We start from the raw sequence: 27,340 nt of genomic DNA, 5'->3' as shown, positions 1-27,340 counted from the left end.
TGAAATTATAGAAACAAAAACATCACTAGGAGAAATAATAAATATGATCTCAAGAGGAGGAGATATAATGGAAGGATCAAAAAGTTGATCAAATTTTAGAAAAGTTCAACTAGTTGAAGTTCCTGATATATGAATCCACTCTAGAAGTGTGATCACCATTTGAAAATCATAGTCATCAATGACCAAATTTTGGAAAGGATTACAAATAACATGCATGATCCACTACCAAAGTAGAAATGATAGCTTCACTCTTCAAGTTTCTAATAATAATCGAATGAAAAGTGAACTCCATGGTTTCAATTTTATTTGAAAATAATATAACTTTTATTTGAAAATCATTTCTTAACAAATAACTTGGAGAATTATTTCTACCTTCAAAAAACTTTTGGGATAATCTCTTGTTGTGTTCTCTAAGCTAATGCTTGGTCTAATTCGAAAAACCCTTTTGACATGTATGCGAAATTGAATCCTTATGGTTTGCATGGATGAGGTTATTACTCCTGGGAGTATAATTATTTTGTAGATTAGTCTAGATGGCTAGGAATGTTGTAATATTTTTTAAGAAGAGTGAGATACTTACATGCATCCCTAGAAGCTAGGGTAATGATATGGACAAGTGTAAAAAAATTATGGCATGGCATACATTTGAGCCTTGAGCCACACTAGCTCTAAATAATTAAAAATGTAGAAATAGAAATAAAAAATGATCAAAAGTAGAGTATGCAGAATCCATAATACATTGAGATAAATTCTTCCAAATATTAAACTTGTATCTAAGCCAATTTTTTATACTACCCATCTTAGCCCACATCTCTAGCCCACTTCCACCTAAACTTGTACCTATAATGCATTCACCAAAGGAGTATAAAAGATGCAAAGGTCCCAACCTCCATTCCACTTCAAATGACATCTTCACTATTCATAAGGGGTCTAAAAAATTAAACTCAACTATACATATATAAGAGCCTAAATTTAACTAAGATGAACTTCTTTAACTTGTGCAACACCAAGCATAGAACCCTTAAGAAAAGATAATTATTTCAATCAAAGATAATCTCCCAAAATTCAATTCTCAATGGATAAGTGGATCAAAGTATTTGATATCAAACAAGAAAGTAGTTCATCTATATCATGTGCCCAAGACTCTCTTTGCATTAGGTTCATAAAATAACTTCCTATAGAACCCTATTATATAGCTTTCAACCTGATGGAAGTTCTCATTAGCACAATCCTCATCAAGGTTTGATTTCTAGTACTCTTAAAGGCATGCTAAAAGAATTTTTCATATGAAAATAGGAAACACCATCTAGGAGCACAAAATAGGGCTTAAAGGAATATCAAAATGTTGAAGCTCTTGAATACGATTCAAATAATAAATTAAATATTGTAATCACTTTGTAGAGTGCTTTTAAAAAATAACAAATTGAATGACTCAATTCCTAGAAAAATAAAATATTGTAATAATTTTGGAGAGTTCTTTTGAAAAATAACAATTGGAATGACTCATTCCTAGAAAAAAAATGATTTGATATTAAGAGAAAATGTAAATGTTGTTGATACTACATTAAGAACCTTGAATAGTATGGAAAGTGTGTTTGATGCCAAAAAATGTGGGAATGCATTCAATTGTGAGAAAAAAGAACAATTCTTAAAGAAATCATTTAAATAAAATAAAATACATTGACCTGCTGATCCTAAAAAAAATTGAACTAATTATGTAGAAGCATGTTCTAATGACTTATAGTCTTTTTCAATAAAGGAAATTCCATGGGCTGAAGCCTTTTCCTCGGCATCTACTTGAAGATACCCAAACTTTGACCTCGATGTAGCAAAGTACTGGAAGCCCTCCTCTGACACTATATAGTAAAACCCAAGACTCTACAAACCCCTCTTCCTTAGTCACCATGTTCCTATGCTTGGGAAAAGGAAGGGGAAAAGGGGAAGTTCTATTAGAGCCACACTAATTATTGGGAGAATTATTTCTTACTACCTCATTAGTAATGTGCCTTTATTTTATGATCTTGGTTAGATGCAGGCCATTTGGTTGCTCTTGTTCTTTCAAGGAATAACCAGTACTCTTGCAATTTATCTCTCTATGTGACCTCTTAACAATTCCCCTCAACCACCCTTCTCCTATGAACATTTCCCTTGGAAGTTGAATCAGATTTACTCCAACAATGCATTTTATGCCCCAATCATTAATCTAGAACTATGCCCCAACAATTTAACCAAAATTGAAGCTAAAGGAAGACCTGAGATATGTAAATAATGTTTTCAAACATGGATCTTTTCTTTATCAACATAGTTTGAGAAGAGAAGAATGAAAGGTAAATCTGAGTGAAGATATTTCTATAGAAAAGAGGAGGGTCGATCGAGTCTCCCTTGATCTAGGATGAATAGCCCATTATCTAGATTACAAAGAGCATCCAAGAGTATTTCATAACCATAACTAGCTAGGGAAGAAAGGTGGGAAGAGATGATATGTTGGATAAGATTCTAATGAGGGCTAAATTATTATCTCTAAAGAAATTACGCTACATATTTGTGAATGAAATTAAGGTTACCCCCATGTGTGATATGATTTGAAACCATAGGATAATACACAATCAGTGCTTCCACTATTATGTAAATAATTAATATGCTCAACATAGGGGGTAGTACATTCTACTAACCCAAGAATCTAGCCTAAGTCGCACCTAGTATGATGATTTTTGAAACTGGTGTAACAAATGAAAATGGTTCCCATAACCTAGATTATGCTTTGAACCCATAATACCTAGCTTTGCTTGGTGTTTGCACTACCTTCATGAGATCCATGATACCTTATCCAAAAGTTAATGTTCTCTTCAATTTGACTTGGATATTTTATATCAATTCCAATTTCACCTTCTTGGTGTGACTGCATTTCTATGAGTAGATCTACATTCCTCATATTCCAATGATAAATTCATTTTGATTGATCAATTTTAGAAGGTAGATTGTTATAGAACATGGAATATTTAGAGAAATTATGGTTTTCAAAAATCCCCAATTCATAATAATCTTTTAGACCAATAATGTTAAATTCTTGGAAAAATGTGGGTAACTGCAAAAAACATGTCATTTCTTTCATTGCAAACTATATTGCCATACTCGAGTCTTTATTTTTTTCAATACTTATCAAATCATTACTTAAGACTACAACCAATATTTTTTTATAAATTTATAATAACTTTAAAATGGTTGATCATGCTTTGCTATATATTTTTATTTTTAAGTGAATATTAAAATGTTCTATTATATTTCATTCAATTGATTTTTTAAACTTGAAATTTGGTCTTACCATACATGTTTATATGTGTATATCTTAAAAAATTTGTGTAATATAACTAAGCTTATTTTTATATAATGAAATAGGGTTTTTATCATAATTTTTAAAAATAAATTTTCTATTATATTAATTTTTATTACTATAATATAAAATTAATCAAAAAAAATTAATTTTTCATATATGTTTTAACAAAAGATTAATTATAAGAGTTTTAAATCTTTGATTTCATTATGAGTTTTTATCATCAATATTTAGGATCATATTATACGATCTATCATTATGGAGGAGAGTAAGGAATTAAAACTATAGATTTCTATTAGAGATATATATTTTCAATTCTTTGCTCTCATGCATCCTCATGATGGGTCACTTAGTATGCTTTAAAACATTGATGCTAAAAACTATCACATAGTTGATCCCATAAGAGTAATTAAACATCTAATATAGATTGTGGAAATATGATAAACTTAATTAAGAATTTTAAGAATTAGAATAGACTATTTTGGAGGGGCTTATTGATATTTAATGATAATTATTCATTAGTTTTAGATATATATTTATCCTCTAAGTTTAATACAATATTAATGTATTATTAATTTGGAAAATATGTCTACATATATGATTTTTTAAAGGAAAAATATATTTGAACATTGTTGAATTCATACTCCATTAAAATAATTGTATATTCATGCCTGTTAAGGTTTTAATATTCATAGCAACTAAGTATCTACTATATATTACCCTTAGTTTGGATGTCCTTTCTGTAAGACAAGTGAAGATTAAATCGTATTTGCATTATTAAGCTCAATGTGATCAAACACATGCACAGTCTAGGTTTGATATTGGAAGGTATTTAGTGTTCTAAAACAAGTCAAGTTCAAGAATCCATCATGCAATATAAAGTTATCATTTTGTTATTTTCTTAGGTCTTGAAAAAAAACACCAAACCAATGTATTATAAGTGATTATGTCTTGAAAGAAAATACCAAACCAATGTATTATATGTGATTAGTGTATTGAACTAATGATTAATGTGTCTTATCACATTTAAGTGTCTTCTTGTATTGGACTAAGATTGAAATAGATTTGTGTGCTGATTATTTTAGATCAATCATTTTATTACTAATTAAGTTATCTCATTGATATATTTGATATTTATTAAATTATATTATTATTATTTGTTAATTAAATAATATTTTCATTATTATTATGTAGCAAATATATAAAATTAAATAATAATAATATAAAGAATTAGTTTACCATAGATTTTAGATATTATTTTATTTATTAATTTTTTTCTCAAAAATGTTAGAAAAAAGAAAAAAATCTTTAACTAAAAATGAAACCTTCGATGATATTATTTTCAAGAAATTTAAATTTTTTTATTGGATATAATTTTACAATATAGAAAGTTTTGAATGCAATTTTTATATTGAATTACTATCAAGAATTCAAATGGCTTTCATTAACTCTTATTAGCATCTAAGGGTTTGTTATGTATGAATGCAAAACAGTGCTAAAAATAATAGATTTCTAGTATAGTGAAACTCTGTAATGCCCTGCCAATGGATCCAAAATAATTAACCTAAATTTTTAGTAAATTTTCCAAACATTTTTTTTTAAAAACATGAAAGATAAATCATTCACATCAAACACATAGTAGCGGAAGCAATAACATACAATCAATTGCAAGCATACATAACAAGTTACAATCTTTAAGGATCCCAAGACATTGAGTCACATTTAATCTAATTAAAACTAAGTCTAACAGCTACCACATCCACATGAAATAATAATGAAGAGTCCAAAGTCCATATTATACATTTGTTTCGAATGCCTCTTGGAAATTAAAATCCGGAATGCTCAATCATCCACTGTACATGTCATAGGGTATGAAAGGCTTAAAATAATATACATATGTAAACATAAAGATGCATCATCCTCATTGAATCAATGATACAAGTGCAATAAAGTAAATGAAACTAATAACATACATGATACATCCATCCATCAATAATTATATAACAACCATCGTAAAAGATAATCATCCATCATAAAACACAACTACCTAAGTGCACGGTACCTTCCAACTATCAATAGCATTATTAGACCATCATGGGCCCTAGCCATCTCTTGCGTGTGACATCCCAAGTCACCGATAAGATCGTTGGTACTATAGTAATAGGAATGTCACTCCTAAAACATGCTACAACATATGCATAAAGAAATATAACATACTAGAATAAAGCATAAGATGATCCTACAAAGTAAATAACATCATTTATCACATGATAATCATCAATATAAGGAAATGCATCAGTAAATAATATCACCTAAATATGATAAACAAGCATCCCAAGAAGCTCCAGCCACAATGACTATGGATGGATCTCAAATGGTAAGAGTGAAAAAGCACTACCACTCGACCGTGTGCAACCTAAAAGGCTCACTCCCACTGTGCCAAGGAGATAGTCTCAAGTCTCAACTAGGATATCAAATCACATAACACAAATACTCTCTAAGTCCAAGAAATCCTAAAAAGTATTCTAACTCAAAGGTTCCCTACATATAGATCAACATCTACACCCAGAGGCACACAAGACACATAGGAATATACTATGTAAGTGGGCAAGTGTCATCGCAAAAGTCACATAGAAGTTACCTGAGAAATCCCTTAGCAATCCTGGGTCCCTAGTGATCCTTGTAGCCACTATTATCCTCTTGTACTGATGAGGCATACTACAAAATGTAAGGTCATAACCAAGCATTCTCTCTAATCCCATTCTAGCTTGTACTAGCACTCAAGGCATGGGTGAGAACATACAATTAATCTTATTAGGTTCATTTAATACCCATTTAGTGCAATGTTTTCACTTATTAATACAACTTACAATGGGTTTCCCCTAGTAGCCTCTTAGGGCCCCAACCCCCATTGCAAGCCACTTCCTGACACTACACATAGATAACCTACACTAAGCTCATGAAATCACAAATCAAAGAATAATAGTAAAATCACCTCAGCCCTATACAAGCGATTGGAAAGCATCAAAAGATAATCATAATATCACACTAGTTCCCTATGAGCAACTAAAAGGCATCAATGATAAATCACAATATCCAATAGTTCTCAACCAGAAACCAAAAAGTATCCCAAAGTAAATCACAATACCCATCAATTCTCAATGAGCAACCAGAAAGTATCCCCAAAACAATACTGATCAAAGACTCCAAAATGGTTAAGTCAAACATGTCACAACATGACATCATCAAGAACATAGCAAACACTTTAGTCCTCTCAAAGCAACTGGAAAGTAAATCAAGTATAATGGATTGATGACTCAAAAATGGTTAAGTCAGGTATCTCATAAACATACACCTCAGCTTCACACTAGAAGACTAGAAAGAAAAAATAATAAATAATTCACACACATCATAGAGCATGCCATCGCATTACCATGGTTGGGTTTTAAAAGGTCAAGAACAAATCATCATAACATCACAATCACACAACCCTCAAGCCTCTTGTAACAACCTAAATTGGTCGACATCTACTCAACCCTAAAACCCCCAAAACATAGATAGTACATAGAAAACATAATAGTCTAATAGTTTGGTTTGAATGATAATATATTGTTGAATATAAGGTTTTTAGTTTTTAGTAAGGTTATAATTTCCATTTTAATGCATGTTCTAGGTAGATGAACAATTCCGAGTTAACCCCACAATCACCTCTTTTAATATTTGAAGAGTAAATAGAATTATCCCTTGGAATCAATTTTCTACAATAAACTAAGGGTAATCTATTTTAAATTCATTAAAATAATTCCAAGGTAATAATAATTGATTTTTAATAAAAAAATTTGGTTTAAGTAAATGAAGTTTGTAGTTACCCTTACAAATTACCCCATTCTCATTTAAAAATATTCTATGCAATTCCTACTTGATTATAGTAAATTTCCCAAAATAGTCAAAAGTAATAATTTATTTAAATTATTAAATAAATTACAACTTCATTTATACAACATCCTTTATTAATTAACCTTAATTAAAGTAAATTTAATTAAGTTAATTATTAAATATAAAACTTTATCAATATTATTTAATTAATTATTAATATGTATTAATAAAATTTATTAACAATATTAATAATTTATTAATTAAATTCATTATAAATTAAATTTAATAACATTAATAATTAATAGTTTAAATTAAATACAATTTAAATAAAATTAACATTTAACAAATCATATTAAATATAATTTATTTTTAATAAACTAATAATTAAAAAATAATAATAATAATTTAATATAAATAAAAAATAGCGTATTTTTGAAAAGCCCACCAGCTTTTAAAGGCAGTCATGCAGCCGCAGGCAAGTTGCTGTCACCGGTAGTAGTACCGACTGCTATCACGTGCAACAACTGTCTACGCACACCGACTTTGCCATGGAAGAAATAAAAACGAGGGCGGGGAAGGTCATGGCCCTCGCCCCTAATCATTTTTATATTATTATTATTTTATTATAAACTTTTAAATTTAATTAAATTTGCCTCCATTTAAAAGTAATTTTGTTTATTAAAAACAAGCCCCTTTATTATTAAGTTTAATAATATATGATTATTATTAAATATATATTATAAATAATTAATTTTTTTAAATAAACATTCACAAATATAATCTGATAAAGAAAATAATATTAACCATGCAAATTTTTCCAACTTAGAATTTTCAAACCCTTCCCAAATTAAATTTCTCAATTCCATCTTAATTCAACCCAAAACCTGATTTAATTGAAATTTCCTGTTTACCTATGGACGAGGTTTTCAATTTGATTTATTTCCTTCCCTTTCAATCTTATTGTATATATGAGAGATGAGATACTATACAAATATCATAAGATTCAGATAAGAGAACGAAAGAATCATACAACAAAATCCAGAGAATTTGATCTCAACAATCATGAAGAAGACATGATTGTCTAAATAACATAATTTTAACTGGGTGCATAAAACTCAAGAACCTACCTAGTTCTGATGCTAAATCATGATGCCCAGAAGATTTGCAAGAGAATTCGCTTCTATCCAAGAACTTCTCTCTAACAGTTTTCCCAAAATTCTCCTTCTGAAATTTGCTTTCAAATTTACTTCCCAAAAATTCTCGTCCAAACTCGTCTCCAAAATTTGTTTCTCAAAATTCATGGTCCTTCGAAAATGAACCCCCAAAGTTGTGATAAGAAGTTTTCTCCTCAAATTGGGGTACTAATTGTGCGTTCACCCGAGAGGATTCCTTGCTCACAAGACTCAAACTCCAAATTAACTTTCCTTAATATTTTATCATGCAAACTTAAAACTTTTTTCATAATTTAATATCTTTTTTCACTTTTTAATTTATTTTAGAAACTTAATTGATAAAATATTTATCAACTTAAATAATAATAATATTTAGCATTTATTTAAAAATGAACTCTAAATATATTGTTATTAAATTAAAATAATATTATCACGTTCTAAATTTAAACTTATAACTTTTTAACTTCCAATTTAATTCCTTTTTATTTAATTAATTTTTCAATTAATTAAATATTGAAATATCATAATAATTTCCATTAAATTAAATCATTAATTTAAATCTTTTAATTAGACTTAATTAATAGAAAATACACCAAAGACTCATAAAACAACACATGAAAACCCATCATAGCAAAACACATACTAAATCAAACAAAAGGGTTATAATCATGAATTAACATCATTCGATGCATTTAGAGGGTACTTGACTCAGATATTTGTCCTAATTTTCAATTAGGAAAAATGGCTTAAAGGTTTAGGATTTGGACTCAAGAATTTATCTCCCCTCTCTTACCATTGAGATAATGCAATAGGGTACGCTCATCTTGGCAATTTAGAGAAGTCGATACCCAGTACCTACAACTTGCATAAAATACATGCATGCACAAACACAATATTCTAAGCTAAACAAGCAATGGCAGGAAGTGGTGCATTATGTAGATCTCGACTAGCAGGTGACTATGACTCCCTTCCTTAACCACATCAAAAATGCCATACATAAAGAAAACAAACACACACACCATACACATGAAGTATGGGGTAAGTATCCATAAGAAAACACATAATAATCCATCTAACTAATCATCATCAATAACTAAAAATACTGAATAATTATCATACATGAAATATAGAGTACTAAGTAATCTCATCATCTAATAAACTGAATGTAAAACAATATCTGAAAATCTCAAAACAATACTATCAGTAATCAAGCATAAAACTAGCCTAAAAGAATTAGGTAATGATAACAAAAATGTGAACTAGGGGCACGCACTACTAACTCCATATAAAAAAAATGTAATGCTCTATAATTAAATAGATCAACAAAGACTAACTTGGGCACCCAAATTTCAATGCCCAACCGATCCTAAATAATAATTAAAATAATAACTCAAAAATTTCCCTCCAGTGATGCCCACCTTCCATGACAATCACAAAATTCTCAATTAAAAATTGATCAACAACTTCTCACATGTACATTGTCATAAATTATCAAAGATCTCTTATAATAATAAGTTAACACATGATCTTGGAGGTTATAATCCTCTCATTAAAAATTCTCATACCTTATTCTAGATGCCAATATAGAATAAATATTATAGTATGTAATTGACATTACTTAATCAATGCCAAATCATGTAATAGAGAATAGTGATGTGATAATCTAGTAAAAATTTCAAGTAATCAAAATTTAGTGGATGATCAACATGACAACATGTTCCTAGTGAAATACCATTTTAATAAGTATATTTGGTCACTTCATTGTCATAAAGATAGCATATAAAAAGAGAGTAGGAGGGATTTGATTTTGTAGCAACATATACATTATTTATCCTAAAATTATCGAATGTTAGTATAAAAAATAAATAACCATTTATTTATTCATCTTATTCTTGGCGACTAGTTATTTAGTTACCTATTTATTTAGTAATTTTATTTATTCTAACCTTGTAATTTTATGTGTTCACCAAATTGGTCATTTATTTAGTCATTTATGTTTATGAATATTAAAAAATAGTAAAATTTGATCACTTTTAGTCATGTGGTCATTTTTTTGCCCGAATTCTACTACTATTATTACCCTATTCTTTCCTACCATCCTGACGTTCCTCCTCATGATGTTCTTGTCCATTGTTATTTTGTTGGTTATTGCCCTAACCACCAAGCCTACATGCATGAGGCATCACTAAGGAAGAAACAAGATAAGGGTCAATGTCATATGTTACAATTAGAAGAGTCACAAGTAAAAGCTAAAATAAGATAATTGTCACACAAAGAAAACAATATCATAATGGGAGCATAACACAAAGATCCCAATGTTGCAACATGGGATTTGATACTAGATGTAATGCCACTCGAAGATCCTTGTAACAAGGATAAATAAAAGCTAATATGTTTTTTTAGAGCATGGAATTAAACAACATCAACATGCAACCAATCATAAAATTGCAATGGAAGACTTAACCAACAAATTTAGGCTTCGAACAAATCTCCAAGCGACACTAAAACCAAAAATGACAAAGCTACTGAGGTCACAAAATGAATTCAAATATGAGAGACCCTAAATTGGAAAGGTCAAACACTAGATTTCAAAAACTTTGTAAAGGCTAGCCAAGTCAACATTCAAAAAGTTCTAGTTAAGTGAAAAAGTGCCTGCTGGTTGCTCGGGCAGGTTTTCTCACAAACCCATGCGATACTTTGCACTATAGCTATGTGGTATTTCTCACAATAGCTAGGCAATACTTTCAAACAAACATGCAATACTTGTGCAGTATCATATGACATTTCTCTCCACTACTATGTGATACTTTTAGGGGTTGCATGATAGAGTTGGCTATAGTCATGCAATACTCTTCTAGTATCATACGATATAATTCAACACTGTCGTGCAATACTTCTTTTTAGTATCATATGATATTTCTCCCTAAGGCATGTGATACTTTATCAATATCTCCCAATGTTGAAACACCATTTCCTAGGGATAAAAGTAAAAATTCTAACAAACATTCAAAGGGAAAGGATAGAGTTAGAACTTCCATATTGGGGAGTATCAAATCTAAAAACTTGAGGCATGGATATGAAAAACATGCAGAAAGAAACATCATGATGTACATAAGAAACTAAAATCATGTGCAGTTCCTCCCAACCGTAATAACATCACGAGACATCAAAGGCCCTAATTGTCCCCAGCATGTGACTTCCCAAAATGCCAACTAGATAGTTTAAGCTATCTTATGAGGGCATCACTATTACAATGTAATATTGTCATAAGAAAAATGAGATCTAACATGCTAATCCAAAAAAGCATAGAGACCCCAACTAATAGTGAATCACATCATCTAACCATATGCTGAAATACCATAATAAAGGAATGCATTGATGAAGTTAACATCATCTAAATATGATATCCAAGCATTCCAATTAAAGCATAAATCACCAAGAAACATACTCTAGAATCATGAATCTACCAAGTGAACAACAAGCATTGGTGTCAACTAGAACTAGACTATCTCTGTATACCAGTCACCAATAGTGGTATAGGTAGCTATGTCTCCCAATCATGTGGAAACTATAGGTGCACTCCCACTATGCTGGTAGAGATGAAAATCTAACCACAAACTCACATAAAGAAAATGTCAATGGCTAACACTCATGCCAAACAATAAAGAGGACCAAAACCAAGATCATGAGACAATGTAGTTACAAAAAGTCCTGGACAGACGCTCTATGAGTCAACTATGTAGGGACTATAGTGGAGAGTAATATGCTTGGTACTCCCAAGCTAAACCTAGTGTGGAAACACTCTCAAGGTACTCCCTTGGGGGCCATCACACTGGTGTAGAAACACTCTTAAGGTACTCACTTGGAGGCCATTGCTGAGTGTTCTTAGAGGTCAAACTATAAGACACTTGCCCTCAAGCAAACCATACATGCATCACATTTTAATTATCCTAGTTTTTTTACCTAGTTTATTTCTTTAGTCATCACTTACATAGAAACTCCTTCTTGTCAACTTATAAAATAGTCACTGAGGTTGTAAGAGAAGCCCCTCTAGTGCCTACCCTACACACCCATTCTCATCCCATGATGAGTGTACATAGGAAATGCATATTCTCAACCTAACCCTAATGAACATAGCTCTCCTAGAACCACCCAAGAGTTTGAGTCTCACAAGAAATGAAAAATACATGTGCACATACTTGTGTGTGAGTGCACCAAAATCATGAAGATCATAAAAACAAGGTGTGGATGAGAAGACAAGAAAAATAACACTCAACTAAAAATAAGCTTGAGAGTATGGATGCAACACACATCCCAATGCTACATAAAAGTACAATAGTGGTCAAATTGACATTCTATGAATAATCCAAATTCATGACTAGTACCATGCCAATAAAAATTAATAAAATTTGTTGGCATGCAAATCAAGGTGAATAAAATAAAAAATGAGAGCCCTACATGACAACCAAAAGGGAAAAACTGGGAATCTGAACAATAAAATAAAAATCCTATGGAAGTTGCCAAAAATCATGGTAATCCAAGGATTCCCTGAGCTAGATCCAATGAGACCAATCTTGTGATGATCCCATGCCCATAGCTCCTACAATGAACAAAAACACAATCCTAGAGAAGAGGATTTGGAAATTGCTCTCAAATTTCTTATTTCAGAAAGTGAGAAAAGAGGAATAAAATTCCTCTTTGGATACTTATTCTCTTTTTGAGTGAATAATAGATTAGGGAAAATAACTAGGTCACCTACTTTGACCCTAATTCAAACCAAACAAAAATAGGCTATTATAAGTAATTGGAATTCATCTACGATAAAGCTATTGGGAATAAAATAAAATAAAATAAAGCCTAAAATTCCCTTAAACCAAAATCACATAATTCCTTAATAACTTTCACGAAAAATGTGAACCTCTAAATACATAGACATGCTTACAGGTCTTATCACATAATGAGAATGAGTTTGGATTTATTAAATCGACGAAGGGTTTACTTTAAATAAGAAAATAGGATACATCGACCATACAGAGATAACATTGCTAAAAAATGAATAATTGAATCACTAACTCCATGTGCCACTACTAGGAATTTAAATCCTACACACTAATGCACATGACCAAGTGTAATTTCATATAATAACATAGTCAAAGTATTAAATGCATTAAATAACCTAATTTAACCATTTATTTAATTATATTTAAATAATCCATTTACATCACTTACTTTCACATAATACATCACAAATAAAGAATGAAGCAAGTAACCATAGCATCAAATCCAATCATATAAATGTAATCAGAGGATATATCGAAATACCAAATAACTAGATATCATCATAAAAACATATTGTCATCTCAAAAAAGGCATCATATGCAGATATGATCAACTAAACAACATAGTAGTCTAACATCTATGATACTGGAAATCAAAGTATAACATTTGACCATTAGGTAATCTCAAATGTAAAAATAACATGAGTAAAAAATATCTCTTGGATCAAAATACAACAAGGTACAGAGTGCAAAAATGAGAGGCACTGCAATATACTTCTTTATCTAGTATAGCATTTAAAAATGTAGATTTTACATCTATTTGATATGCCTTGGAATTCTTGTAGGCTAAGTATGCAAGCAAAGTTTTGACTTTTTTGAGTTTGGCCACAATAGCAAAAGTTTCTCCATAATAAACTCCTTCTTCTTGTGTATAACCCTTGCATACCAATCTTGTCTTGTTTCTTGTTACTTCTAGTGGAACACAATGTTTTATAAACATTTTTCCACTTTTTACTTTCTTTGATTATTATGCATCTTTTAATTTACTATTAGTATTACAAATTACTTACCATTTGCATGGCTTAGGTTGATTGTGTGGTTGTGATCAAATAAAATAATCACTCACTACATTTATTTGTGTTGGCAAAAAATCATAATTTACCATCTAAAGTCAAATGCTCCTATTTTAAATTGCATTCCTAGGGCTTACTCATCACAAGGAAATTCCTATCATTCAATCATGGTTCTAATATTATTGAAATTATCAGAGATATCTTCATTTTTGTGCATATCACTATAACTACAACAATTAAACATCTAGTATCACTATATTTTATAGTGATAACAATAGGGTTAGTTTCAAAGTTTGGTGAGCCATTGATATATCATATAGTGATCAAGGTTCATTTTTATGTGGGGAAAACATAATGTGAATATATTGATGAGTGATAAAAGGAAGCATATTGCTATGACCTTCAATGATTATCAATAATTGAAGTATTAAGTTTTTTTCCTTGGTGATTAGCGATAAGATGGAAGATATCACTACAATATATAGTGATTGATGTTTTCGATGATCGATGGAAGGCAGTTTGTGCTACAACGATTAGTGATAAAGTTAGGTGATCGCTATATTATACAATAATAAAGAGATAGAATTTCAAGAAGGTATCACTATATATTATAGTGATAGATAAGGAATGATCATGGATCACATTTGGAGTAATAGAGATATAGTGCTTACCAAAAAGATTTTGCATATCGCTATGTGTTATAGAGAAAGGTTAAAAATTGTATCAAAGACTAAGGTTCTTGATTGCCATACCTAATAGTGAGAACATCCGTTGGAGATCGTAGGTAGAGGACTTTTAGCATAGCGATGAGTGATGGAGTTATCACCATTACTATAATGATAAATATAAAAATAAAAAATAGTTCACTATTTTCAGGATTGAGACATAGTGATTAGAGGCATGCATGTATTTTTTGCTAAGTGTTACAACGATCAAATTTTTGAATAGGTGCAGAAGTAATTACACAAAGTGACTTCTAAAAACCACTGTTGTGTTACAATGATAAAAAAATCTTTATCATTTTGATTCGTGTGGGAAAGTAAATGTACAAGCACTAAGTGTGTTGTAATAAAAAGGAAATAATTCCTTATTCTATGCACAAAATTTTAGAAGAAGTTGTAGGATTTTCTATTAACATACACACTTTTGCAAAAAAAATTGTTGCATAGAGAATTTTGTACAGAACCATGGAGAGTTCTAGTTCAACACCAAAGACGAAAGTTGAGAAGGTAAAAAAATTTAAGGTAGAAAAAAAGAAAAAAAGTGGAGGATGAAGTCCCTTCCAGAAATTTGGATGAAGATTTGATTGAGCAAATGGATTTTGTTAGGCCAAAGTCTAGAAGAAGCAAGTTTTCTTCTCCACACAAGATTGAAGACAAATATAGTGAAGTTGGAGATGTGTGGATGAGGACTAGGGGATGTGATCTTTTTATTTACCACTTGTAAAAAGAAACCATAAAGAATCTATTTGTCATCCTTGGGAGATGGGTTTAGGGAAGTTGATAGTGGCTAATGTTTTTGTGAATATGGAATTGCTTAAGGTCATCGTCAAAAAGTACAATGCTGATGATAGATGTATATATGATAATACTAGGGAGTAATTCATGGAGATATCAAATGATTCTTTGAATCAATTTTTAAAATTAACAGATGGTCTCGCTGATGAGGCTAATTATTGCCTCTTTTTATGATAATTTTAATACTCTATTTTAATACCACCAAGACATTTGTGGACTTATGTTTATCTAAATTGATGATTAAAATCTAGAATAGAACCATTAACCCATGGGTAAATAGTATCTCTTTTTTTTCCAATATTATATATATAATGTAGTATTTCATATGACCATCAAAATGTGTGTTCTAATATTTGGATTTAATTTGATTATGCTTATTTGCAAATATCTCTGCATTATAACTAACCTATAAGCAAGGGAAGCTGAAGATGGTTGGAAGTATTTAAGGGAGAACATTGAAGATGAACAAAGACATTAAAGGATAAAATGTTAAGGGTCAACTGCAATGGAGTGGAAGAAGTCATAACAGTACCAAAAGACATGATCACTACCAAGGAGGAATTATGAATAATTGCTATATTTTCTCTACATTCACTATTGTGTCAAATTGGTTGCTCAAACTTTATTATTCATACCGTGAACTATTTCCTTCTTTCTGTCTAATGGATTTGTAGTTTGTTTGTTTTGCTTTCCTATTTTGAATAAGTGTTGATCCTCTATTTATAGGGATCAGATTAGTGGTGTTAGGAGATTAGAAGAAATTTTATAAAAAGAAGCTATTGACTATTGCAGTGAGTTGTTTTTATAGTTTTATGTATCATTCTTATGTAAGTAATTTTTGGAACATAATGGAATAGCTCTTGCTTTACACTCTATGTTAGTAGATTAGCAAAATCCAACCAAGGAAGCCCACTCGGAAGGTGGATTAGATTATAGTAGTATAGATTTTTTTTTCAATATTTCTAGTATTGTAGTTAGAAGTTATAAGTTCCTTCTTATAGCATCATACTTTGTGAGTGTTCCTTCAATATTTGTAAGAATAGTTATAGTGGATGAATTGAGTTGGAATATTAGTTAGCATTTAATTATATTTCTAGCATTAGTTTCAATGAAGAGTTAAGAGTGTTAGTTTCTTGTAGCACTAGTGTAGGTTCTTTACTTGCATTTTACTTTCCTATAGCATAAACATAATGACTCATTAAGAAACCTAGTGCACATATCGTGCTGACCATTTCAAGTATACATCCCTGGGTTGACAAATTAAATGCACCTCATGATGGGGAAAATAGTCCTTAGATTGAATATACTATTCCTAAGTATGGCCTTGGGCATGATAATTATACACCTATTGTGAGGCAAATCATTTTTGGCACCATTGTTAGGGATGACATCAAGCTAGGAGCATTTTTGAGTCATAGTTCTTAGTTTAGTTTTTTTTAGAAATTTTCAGTCCTAAAACTTTCTTCACTAGTGTGAAGAATTCAATTACATGCATCGAAGAGGAAGATGACAAGATGAATATGGTAGATTTCTTCCATGGGAGTCTATTAATTTGAATAAAGACATTGAAGAACAAGAAGCTAAGTTTCCTTTTGAGGATGCAAACCCTATTTTTTGTATAGAATCATCCTCAAGAGTAGAACCTATAGATACAAGTGGTCTCCAACCTTTTACTAAAATTTTGGCTAGTTTTCTTGATAGTACTGATCCAAATCCACCAATTGTTAACAATCTAGTACCCAATGTTCCTTTTTAGCAGTGACCTCATAATCTAATACCTCTAGTAATGGTACAACCTACTTTTACATTTCCTCTTCCAAGCCTCATAAATAATGCTAATCTCAAGAATAGACCTACAACTACTCTTCCAAATTTTAGTGGCCTTGCAACTAAAGACTGTGATACTTTCTTTTTTATTTTGACATACTTTGTCATAGCTTTGACTATAACACTGATGCCCATAAGCTCAAGTTGTTTCTAGCAACACTAAAAGAATAAACTCTATGATGGTTCATGGGTTTAGAAGCCAATGTAGTAGGAACTTAGGATGAAATGTAAACTCTCTTTCTAGATAAATACAAAGAGTATTGCAAAGCATTTGGTTCAAGAGGAGATGACATCTTTAGGATATCACAAAAGGAAGAAACATTGGAAGACTATGTTTCGCATTTCTTGTATACACTACAAAAGAACCCTCAACATGTATTGTTTGAGGATTCACAAAAGCTAGTCATTTTGAGAGGTGTGCATGATATTTGTCTAGAAGCACTAGACCTGATGGCTGGTGGTAATGTATATCAATCTTCCTGGGATGACCTCAAGAAAGTCTATCAAAACTATTCAAGGTCAACTATGAAGAAAGGCCAAGGGCCTTGTTCCATAGTCATTAAAGGAATCAATTAGGGTGTTTCAAAGCTTGAGATATCTAACCTACTGTCATATTTCAAGAAGGAAATCATAAATGATGTCGCTACACATCTTAACACAATGACTACAAAGAAGAAGCATGGAAAAGCTAAATCATGATTGACCAAGTATTATCCTCATTGTTGCAAATAGTAGCAAGACTACACATGTAAATTGGTAGCTAACCTAGAGAACCAACATTTTCCAATTGAGTACATGAAGATAGATGGGGACAATGATCAAGTGTTCTTCATTTATCAACATTGATCATGGGCCTTGAGACAAGGCATGCCTCAAGATCCTCTACAATTTTCAAATCCTTATAATAATCAATGGTAGAACCAAAGCTATCAGAATCCCTCCCACTAATCCCAACCTTCTTGGCCAAAATAGTATAATAACTAGTGGCCAAACTAGTACAATCACTAGTGGCAAAACTAGCAAAACAATCAATGGAAAAATCAACAAAACAACTGGCAACCACCACAGGGAAATTGGTAGCCTAATAATCAATGAAGGGACCTTCAAAATGACCTAACCAAAATCCTATTAATCCACAACTACCACCTCTTGTTCCACCTCCTACAATAATGCCACCTCCTGCAGCAACTAATGTTAACCATAAGCCAACTCAGTTGCATGCTCAGCCTTAGCAAAATCCAAACAACAAGCAACCACAACAACAAATGTACACTACACATACTTAGCAATCCCCTACATATTCCTTAGAAGTATCTGATATACATTTAAGGTCGAGTAAAAATTTGTCTGTACCAAAATACCCTATTATAATGAAAGTTGTAGATACTCCTGTAGCACCCTTTCTAGAAGTGATATTACCAAATATCAACCTACCAACTGATGTGTCTAGCAAGACTACTAACCATATAGTAGTGAATCCTCCTTTTCCACAAAGGCTAGATAAAGAGAAATATATACCCGAAAAGAAAGAGACATTTGACATTATTGAGTAGCTAAAAAATATGCATGTTCAAATTCCTCTATTTAAAGCTATCAAGGATGTCCCTCTTTATGGAAAGGCTATTAGGAAAGCATATTTTAAGAAGCTAGGGTAGAAGTAGAAAGACCCTAAAATAGTTCATGTTGTCAAGCAACTAGTAGATATCATGTTAGGGAAGGTAGTAACACCAAAGTATTCAGAACCTGGTAGTCTAGTGGTTAACTTGATCATAAATGGATAGGTTTTGAAAAACACATTAGTTGATCTTGGAGCAGCAATCAATGTAATGATCAAAGATACATTGCATAGGTTATGCATGGAGGGCTTAAGCACAACTCCCATAGTGTTATAACCTGCAGGTAGTTCAACTGTCACTCTAGTGGACTCATAGAAGATGTGATAGTGACTTTAGATTCATGGGAGTACCCCCTTGATTTTCTTATCCTATCACCCAAGGTCAAATTTTTTGGCTATCCTATCTTATTAGGAAGACCCTAGTTAGCCACTATTGATGTCAAAATTAGTTGTAGTTTAGGCAATATGACAATTTTAAATAGTCAAAATATAAGGAAGTTAGAACTATATCCACTTGCTCAACCCCAAATAGATTTGGGAGAACCTATTTGGCCAAATTTAGGATATGAAGAGGAAGAACTAAATTTTGTAGCCCAGCTCATGATGTTGCATAGACAATCTTTTCTAAAAATGTAGGAAGAAGATGATATAGTACAAAGCATTCTCACCAATGAGTGTATAGTGGCCAAAGATATTGATGAAAGTTCTGTCTTACAACTATGTACCTATGAAGATTGTGTTTACCCAGCAACTCCTAAAATAATTGATCAGCTATTGCCAAGAGAAATATCTACAAGACTAGTACTAGAAGTGTCAATGCTAATAGAATTAACAACTACTGTGGAACTTTCTCCTGGTCATAATCTTCATGTAAACAATAAGTTGTATATATCCCAATTGGAACTATTAACCAAGCTCCTCAATTAACATGAAAGAGCCTTTTCTTGGGATTATAAGGATATGGTAGGATTGAATCCTAAAATTTGCACCCATAAGATATATATCAATGAAGAAATCTTGCCACTCTGATAGCCTCAAAGGAGAATAAACCCAATATTGCATGAAATAGTTAAGATGGAGTTGCAAAAATTGTTAGATGCTGGATTCATCTATCCAATCTCTAACCGTAAATGGGTATCACCTTTAGTTATTGTACCTAAGAAAGGAGGGAAGTAGCGGATCTATGTAGACTATAGAGAATTAAATAATGCCTCAAAGAAAGATCACTTTCCTTTACCTTTTATTGATCAGGTTTTGGATAATCTAGCTGGAAAGAAATACTTCTAACTTTTAGATGGATATAGTGGATACAATCAAATAAGCCTTTCTCAAGATGGTCAGGAGATGAGAAAATTTACATGTTCTTAGGGTACTTATGCTTATTCTATATTACCATTTGGTTTATGTAATGCACAAACTACTTTCTAGAGAGTTGTAATCAGCATCTTCACTGATATATCACATGATTGCATGGAGATATACATGGGTGACTTTACTACATTTGGTGTCACATTTGGGGAAGCTTTGAAAAACTTGGAGAAGGTACTCATTAGATGTGAAGAGAAAAATCTATCTGTCAATAGTCAGAAATGCTTCTTGATGATGTAGGAAGGAATATTATTGGGACATTTTATCTTTGAAGCTAGAATACAAGTAGAGCCTACAAAAGTAGAGGTAATTCTCACACTCCCCACTCCTACAAAACATAAAGATGTCATATTTTTTTTAGGACATGCTAGTTATTATAGAAGATTCATTAAAGAATTTAGTCAGATAGCTAGCCCTCTTTATACCTTGCTTACCAAAGAGGCTAAATTTACCTGGACAAAGGAATGTGACAACTCCTTTCAAGAGCTTAAATCATTGTTGACCACTGCACCAATACTTAGGGGTCCTAATTAGACTTTTCCTTTTCACATACATATAGATGCTTCTAACTATTCCATAGGTGCAGTCCTAGGACAAAAATCTCAACATCTTGAAAATGCAATCTACTATATTAGCAAGAGCCTGCATGTACTAGAATTAAACTACACAATCACTAAAAAGAACTATAAGCAGTAGTTTATGCTTCAAACAAATTATGGTATTACATAATTGTCTATCCCATATTTTCTCATACTAATCATGCAACAATTAAATACCTCATGAACAAACCTACCATTACAAGCAGGTTAGCAAGATGGCTATTGTTGTTGTAGGAATTTGATATCACCATCATTGATAAGCCGAGGAGAGCCAATGTGGTTGCTAATTATCTATCAAGAATCTACCATGATGAGAATGACACTAATTTGATAGATGATGCATTTGTAGATGAGAATTTATTTCATATTGCTATCCAAACTCCATGGTATGCAGATATTGCTAACTATATTGCAGCTAATAAAATGGCAAGACATTTCTCTTACAAGGAAAATAAGATCCTAGTAGAGAAAAGTTTCCATTTCTCTTGGATTGATAGCATCTTATTTTACACTTGACCTAATAAATTTATGAGGAGATGTGTGAGAGAAGATGAAACATATGACATTCTACATGCATGTCATAATGAACCATGTGGAGAACATTGAAATTTTTAACAACTAGTTACTATTGGCCTATGCTTCACAAAGATGCAACTAACTATACACAAAAGTGTGATAAATGTCAAAGGATGGGTATACCAACAATAATAGATGAAATACCTCTAAATCCACAACTAGTGTTAATACCATTTGATAAATGGATCATGGACTTTATTGGTCCAATTGATCCTCCATCCAATAGGAAATCATATATCCTTGTGTGCACTATTTACCTAACAAAATGGGTTGACATCAAAGTAATGAAGCATGCTTGTGATCACAAAGTTGTAGAATTTATGTATGAAGAAATATTTACTCACTCTGGTGTACCCAAAGAAATTGTCACTAACTAAGGTGCTCAATTCACTTCTAACTTGATCATAGAACTTATGAAACAATATAATATTAGACATCAAAAATTAAGCCCCAATCACCCTCAAGCTAATGTACAAGCACAAGTTACAAATCGGGAGATAGAGGCCATCTTAACAAAAATAATTCATTTGCACTGAAGGGATTGGAATAGCACATTACCAGAAGCTATTTGGATCTATAGAACAACATGGATGACTACTACAGGGTTCACACCATTTGACCTACTATATGGGAAAGTAGCAATGCTCCCTATTGAATTTGAACATAAACCTTTAAGAATAGTACTGGAGTTGAAAATTGAACTTCCTACAACATAAAGAGAACATCTTCTACATCTTAATTCTTTGGATGAAATGCACAAGGCTACTTTGGAATGCACCAAAATCATATAGAAGAAAAGGAAGCAATGGCATGACTCTCACATTAAGAATAAACAATTTCAAATTGGTCACTTGGTATTGCTATATGATTCCAAATTTAAAGATATGCTAGGCAAGCTGTAGACATGATGGCTGGGTTCCTATGAAATAAACTATGTATTTCCAAATGGAGCCATCCATATAAGTACTATTGATCTAGTGCCTTATGTTGGGCCCATTTGTCGTTGCACCAAAAGCCATGACTGGTAGTGAACATGGAACACCACATAATTAACCACCTATGGGCAGGGGAGTGTGTCGCATCACCCAACAATCTCCCCCTCGATGCACATACCAGGTGCTTACGTGGGTCAAGAAGGCACCGAGGAGATTTGAACCCATGACCAGGCCAAAACCAGGCTCTAATACCAATTGTAAGGAAACTCAGGTGTGGAAACAAATTCCTACACTAATCTCATAATGAAAGTATGATGCAAATCCTATTAAAATCTTCTACACTTATATATTCAATATCATGTAAACAACAATATTGCAGCCAACCATGCATACAGAAAATAGACAGAGAAAGGAACACATAACACAAGGATTTTCTGGTGGGGAAAAACAACCCCACCCCTTCAGAACCTACACAATGTATTATCTTCAACACGACGTTACAATACACTTGCAATGCAAGTTCAACATCAACAACAGAAGACTCTAGTAGCTACTCGCAGTACCAACAATACACCCTTTTTGCATCACATCTCTTCGTAACCCTAGAAATGCTTATAACATGCGCTTCACTTTAGGGCTACTCCCAAAGGTAAACTATATTAGGGTTTTACCATTCTTCAAAAAAATAGGAACCCCAAAAAATTTTACCCCACTATTGAAGTAGAGTGTACAGTACTCAAATATCTTAGTTGCCACATGTCTTCACCTATCATTGAATCTTCCTAACATAGCTCTTACATGTCATAGGAATCCGTCATAACCATTTTAATCATCATCTCCTTACACACAATTCAAGATGTCGACACATCAACATTATTTGCAAGAAATACATTTTACAAAAAAAATAATAAGAATAGGAATTATACAAGGTTGAGACACCTTATTTCTAACATTTTCCAACTTGTCAAACACCTTGTAAGAGCAACAAGAACATAACAGGAACTAACTGCTATAGGCCAAAATTCCCATAGAATTTGAACACCATCTAAACTTCTCAGTGCCCATTGGTTTTGTTAATGCATCTGAAACATTCTTCATAGTATCTACCTTTTCCAAATTTACCTTTCCATCTTCCACCATATCTCTCACAAAGTGATACTGCACATCAATGTGCTTCGTTCTGGCATGGAAAGTTGGATTCTTTGCAAGGCAAATAGCACTCTGACTATCACACCAAATAGTAATCTGTCCTACATCAACACCAACATCAGAACACAATCTCTTAAGCCAAATGGATTCCTTACAAGCATGAGTAGCAGCCATGTACTCAGCTTCTATAGTGGACAATCCAACCACAGGTTGTCGCTTGCTCATCCAATTGATGGCACCACCAAACATAGTGAACACATAAGGACTGGTGGATCTCCTGTAGTTAATATCACCTGCCCAATCTGAATTCAGAAACCCATGAATACAAACTGAATGTGGAGATCTAGAAGAGTTACCATGATAACATATGGAGTAATCTGACGTACCCCTCAAATATCTAAATACTCACTTAACTGCATCCCAATGTATCCATCCAGGATTAGCCATAAATCGACTCAAGACTCCTACTGCTTGGGCAATGTCTGGTCTAGTACCGACCATAGCATACATAAGACTGCCAACTGCACTAGCATAAGGTACTCTACTCATTTCCTCAACCTCACTAAGAGATTTTGGACAATCATCTACAAATAAGTTTGTTCCCACAGAAATAGGAACACATAGTGGTCTACAATCTGCCATGTTGAACCTGTCCAACACAGACTTCACATACTTACTCTGACTCAACCAAAGTTTTCTGTTAGACCTGTCTCTACTGATTTCCATACCCAAGATGTACCTAGTTTCCCCAAGATCTTTCATCTCAAACTATGTTGACAACTAAGATTTAAAATCATAAATCATACCCTTACCCTTCCCAAATAGCAACATATCATCAACATATAATGCAACAATAAGAAGGTGATCATTTTCAATTCTAAAATAAACACAATGATCTGATTTCGATCTTACAAATCCAATTGACAACACAAAGGCATCAAACTTAAGGTACCACATCCTAGGAGATTGCTTCAAACCATATAGAGATTTCTTTAATCTGAAAACTAAGGATTCTTTACCTTTAACAATGTAGTACTTAGGCTGTGACATATAAATCTCTTCCTCCAAATCACCATGAAGGAAAGTTGTCTTCACATCCATCTATTCTATCTCTAAATCATATGATGCAACAAGAGATAAAAAAAATCTAATGGATGCCAACTTTGCAACAAGAGAGAATATTTCACCATAATCTATTCCCTCTACCTATGAATACCCCTTTGCAACCAATCTAGCTTTGTACCTTTCAACACTGCCATCTGCACAAAATTTCTTCTTGAACACCTATTTACAACCAACTGATTTTCTCCCTTTAGGAAAAGGTACAAGGTCCCATGTTTTGTTTTTCTCTAATGAAGCCATCTCATCATCCATAGCCTCAATCCAAGAACCTGCATCTTTCATGCCCAAAACCTCTTTCAGAGATCTAGGCTCATCAGTGTTAGTAATCAAAGCAAAAGCACAACTAGAATCTAACATAGAATAACCAAACCTTTCTAGTTGCTTTCTTTCTCTCGTGGATCTCCTTAAGGGCTGAGGTTGAGGTTGTTCTTCCTCTTCTTCTAAACTATCAGAGCTGCAAGATCTCTCCTCATCATTAGACCCAACATGGTCTCTCTGTTCAGTCTTCTTAGAGGTAGGAGGCAACTGAATAACATCTTTTTCCTTTTCTTTTTCATTTGGTTGTAGCACAATAGGAGAAGATGTTAGCTCTCTAAAAATAACATTTCTACTATACAACACCTTACTAGTCATAGGATCCCAAAGCTTGTATCCTTTCACACCAGCACTATACCCGATGAAAATACATTTAATAGATTTTTTTCCAACTTAGATATTTTCTCCATTGGAACATGTGCATAAGCTTCACAACCAAAAACATGAAGATGTCTAATTGAAGGCTTCTTACCAGACCACACCTCCATGGGTGTCTTACCAACAAGGGCTGATGTAGGAGATCTGTTAACTAGATAACAAGTAGTGGCCATAGCTTTGGCCCAAAACCTTTGTTCTAAACCAGCTCCACTAAGCATACTCCTAGCCTTCTCCATCAGTGTCCTATTCATTCTCTCTACAACTCCATTTTTTTGTGGGGTATAAAAAGTTGTCTTATGCCTCTCGATACCTTGTTATTTACAAAATTGTTCAAACTCTGCTGAGCAAAACTCACCACCATTGTCAGTTCTCACACACTTAATCTTCTTACTAGTCTAATTCTCTACAAAGGCTTTAAATTCCTTGAATCAACTAAAGACTTGTGTCTTAATTTTAAGGAAATAAATCCATGTCCTTCTACTATAATCATCTATGAAAGATACAAAAAATATAGACTTGGAGATTGAAGGAACTTTTACAGGACCAAATACATCAAAATGAATAAGATCCAAAACATCAGAAGATTTGTGAGAACTAGAGTAAAACTGAACATGATTTTGTTTACCATATACACATTGTTCACAAAAGTTGAACTCGATATTGCAATCATTTAACCCCTCAATGAGATTTTTATTTTTCAGGGTTCTAAGACCCTTCTCACCAATGTGGCCAAATCTCAAATGCCACAACATTGTCTTTTCTGCAGGAAGTTTTCCTTCCAAAGTGTTTGCACCCTTAGGTACACTTGTTGCACTACCATCAGAACCACTAACCACAGTCTTCTTTACTGCTCGTTCAGATGGTGGGGAAGAATTGATAGCTACTCTTTTCTTTAAAACAGAAGAACCATTACATTGAGAAATGTGTGCATCAAGCTGAAACAAAGTACCTCTCCTAGTACCCTTAGCAAGCACCATAGCTCCTCTCATCATCTTAGATCCATCTTTAGAAAAAAAAAACTTGCACACCTACATCATTCAACATACTTATAGATAATAGGTTTCATGCCAAACCTGGAATATGCATAACTCCATTGATTCCCTTTACTCATCCATCAAGAAATTTGATAGTGACCCTTCTGCGTCCAACTATCTTTAGGTGAGAATCATCACCCAAGTACACCTTTCCACCATCAAACTCTTCATATTTTGAGAACCAGTTTCGATGAGAGGTCATGTGAAAAGATGCACCTAAGTCAACCAACCACACGTCATCAGATGCATGGGCTGCCAAAGCTACAATGAATGCATCACCATCTTCTTGGGATTTTTCAGAACCAGAATCTGAGGCTTTCTTCTTCTTCTTGGGCTCTTTACAGTCTTTACAGAAGTGCGCAGTCTTATCATAGTTCCAACATTTTGCCTTGGACTTATTGGAAGTCTTTGACTTCCCACAGGATTTGGATCTACCCTTATTGTCAGACTTATTGTCATTTTTCTTCCCTCTTTCCGTGGATCTCCCACGAACAACAAGGGCTTCTTTTTTTGAAACAAAAGCCTTTCTTTGAATCTCCTCTGATAGCAGCAAAGACACCAATCATCCATTTTTAAAGTGACTAATGTGCTTCTAAGAGCCATCACAAGATGGTCCCATGAATCTGGTAAAGAACACAAAAGTGTGTAGCAACAATCTTCCACCTCTAACTTGAC

This window comes from Cupressus sempervirens, chromosome 4 (genome assembly GCF_028749045.1).
Source record: "Cupressus sempervirens isolate cs-2001-9-10 chromosome 4, ASM2874904v1, whole genome shotgun sequence".
In the NCBI taxonomy this organism is placed as follows: domain Eukaryota; kingdom Viridiplantae; phylum Streptophyta; class Pinopsida; order Cupressales; family Cupressaceae; genus Cupressus; species Cupressus sempervirens.
This window is presented reverse-complemented; position numbering follows the sequence as displayed.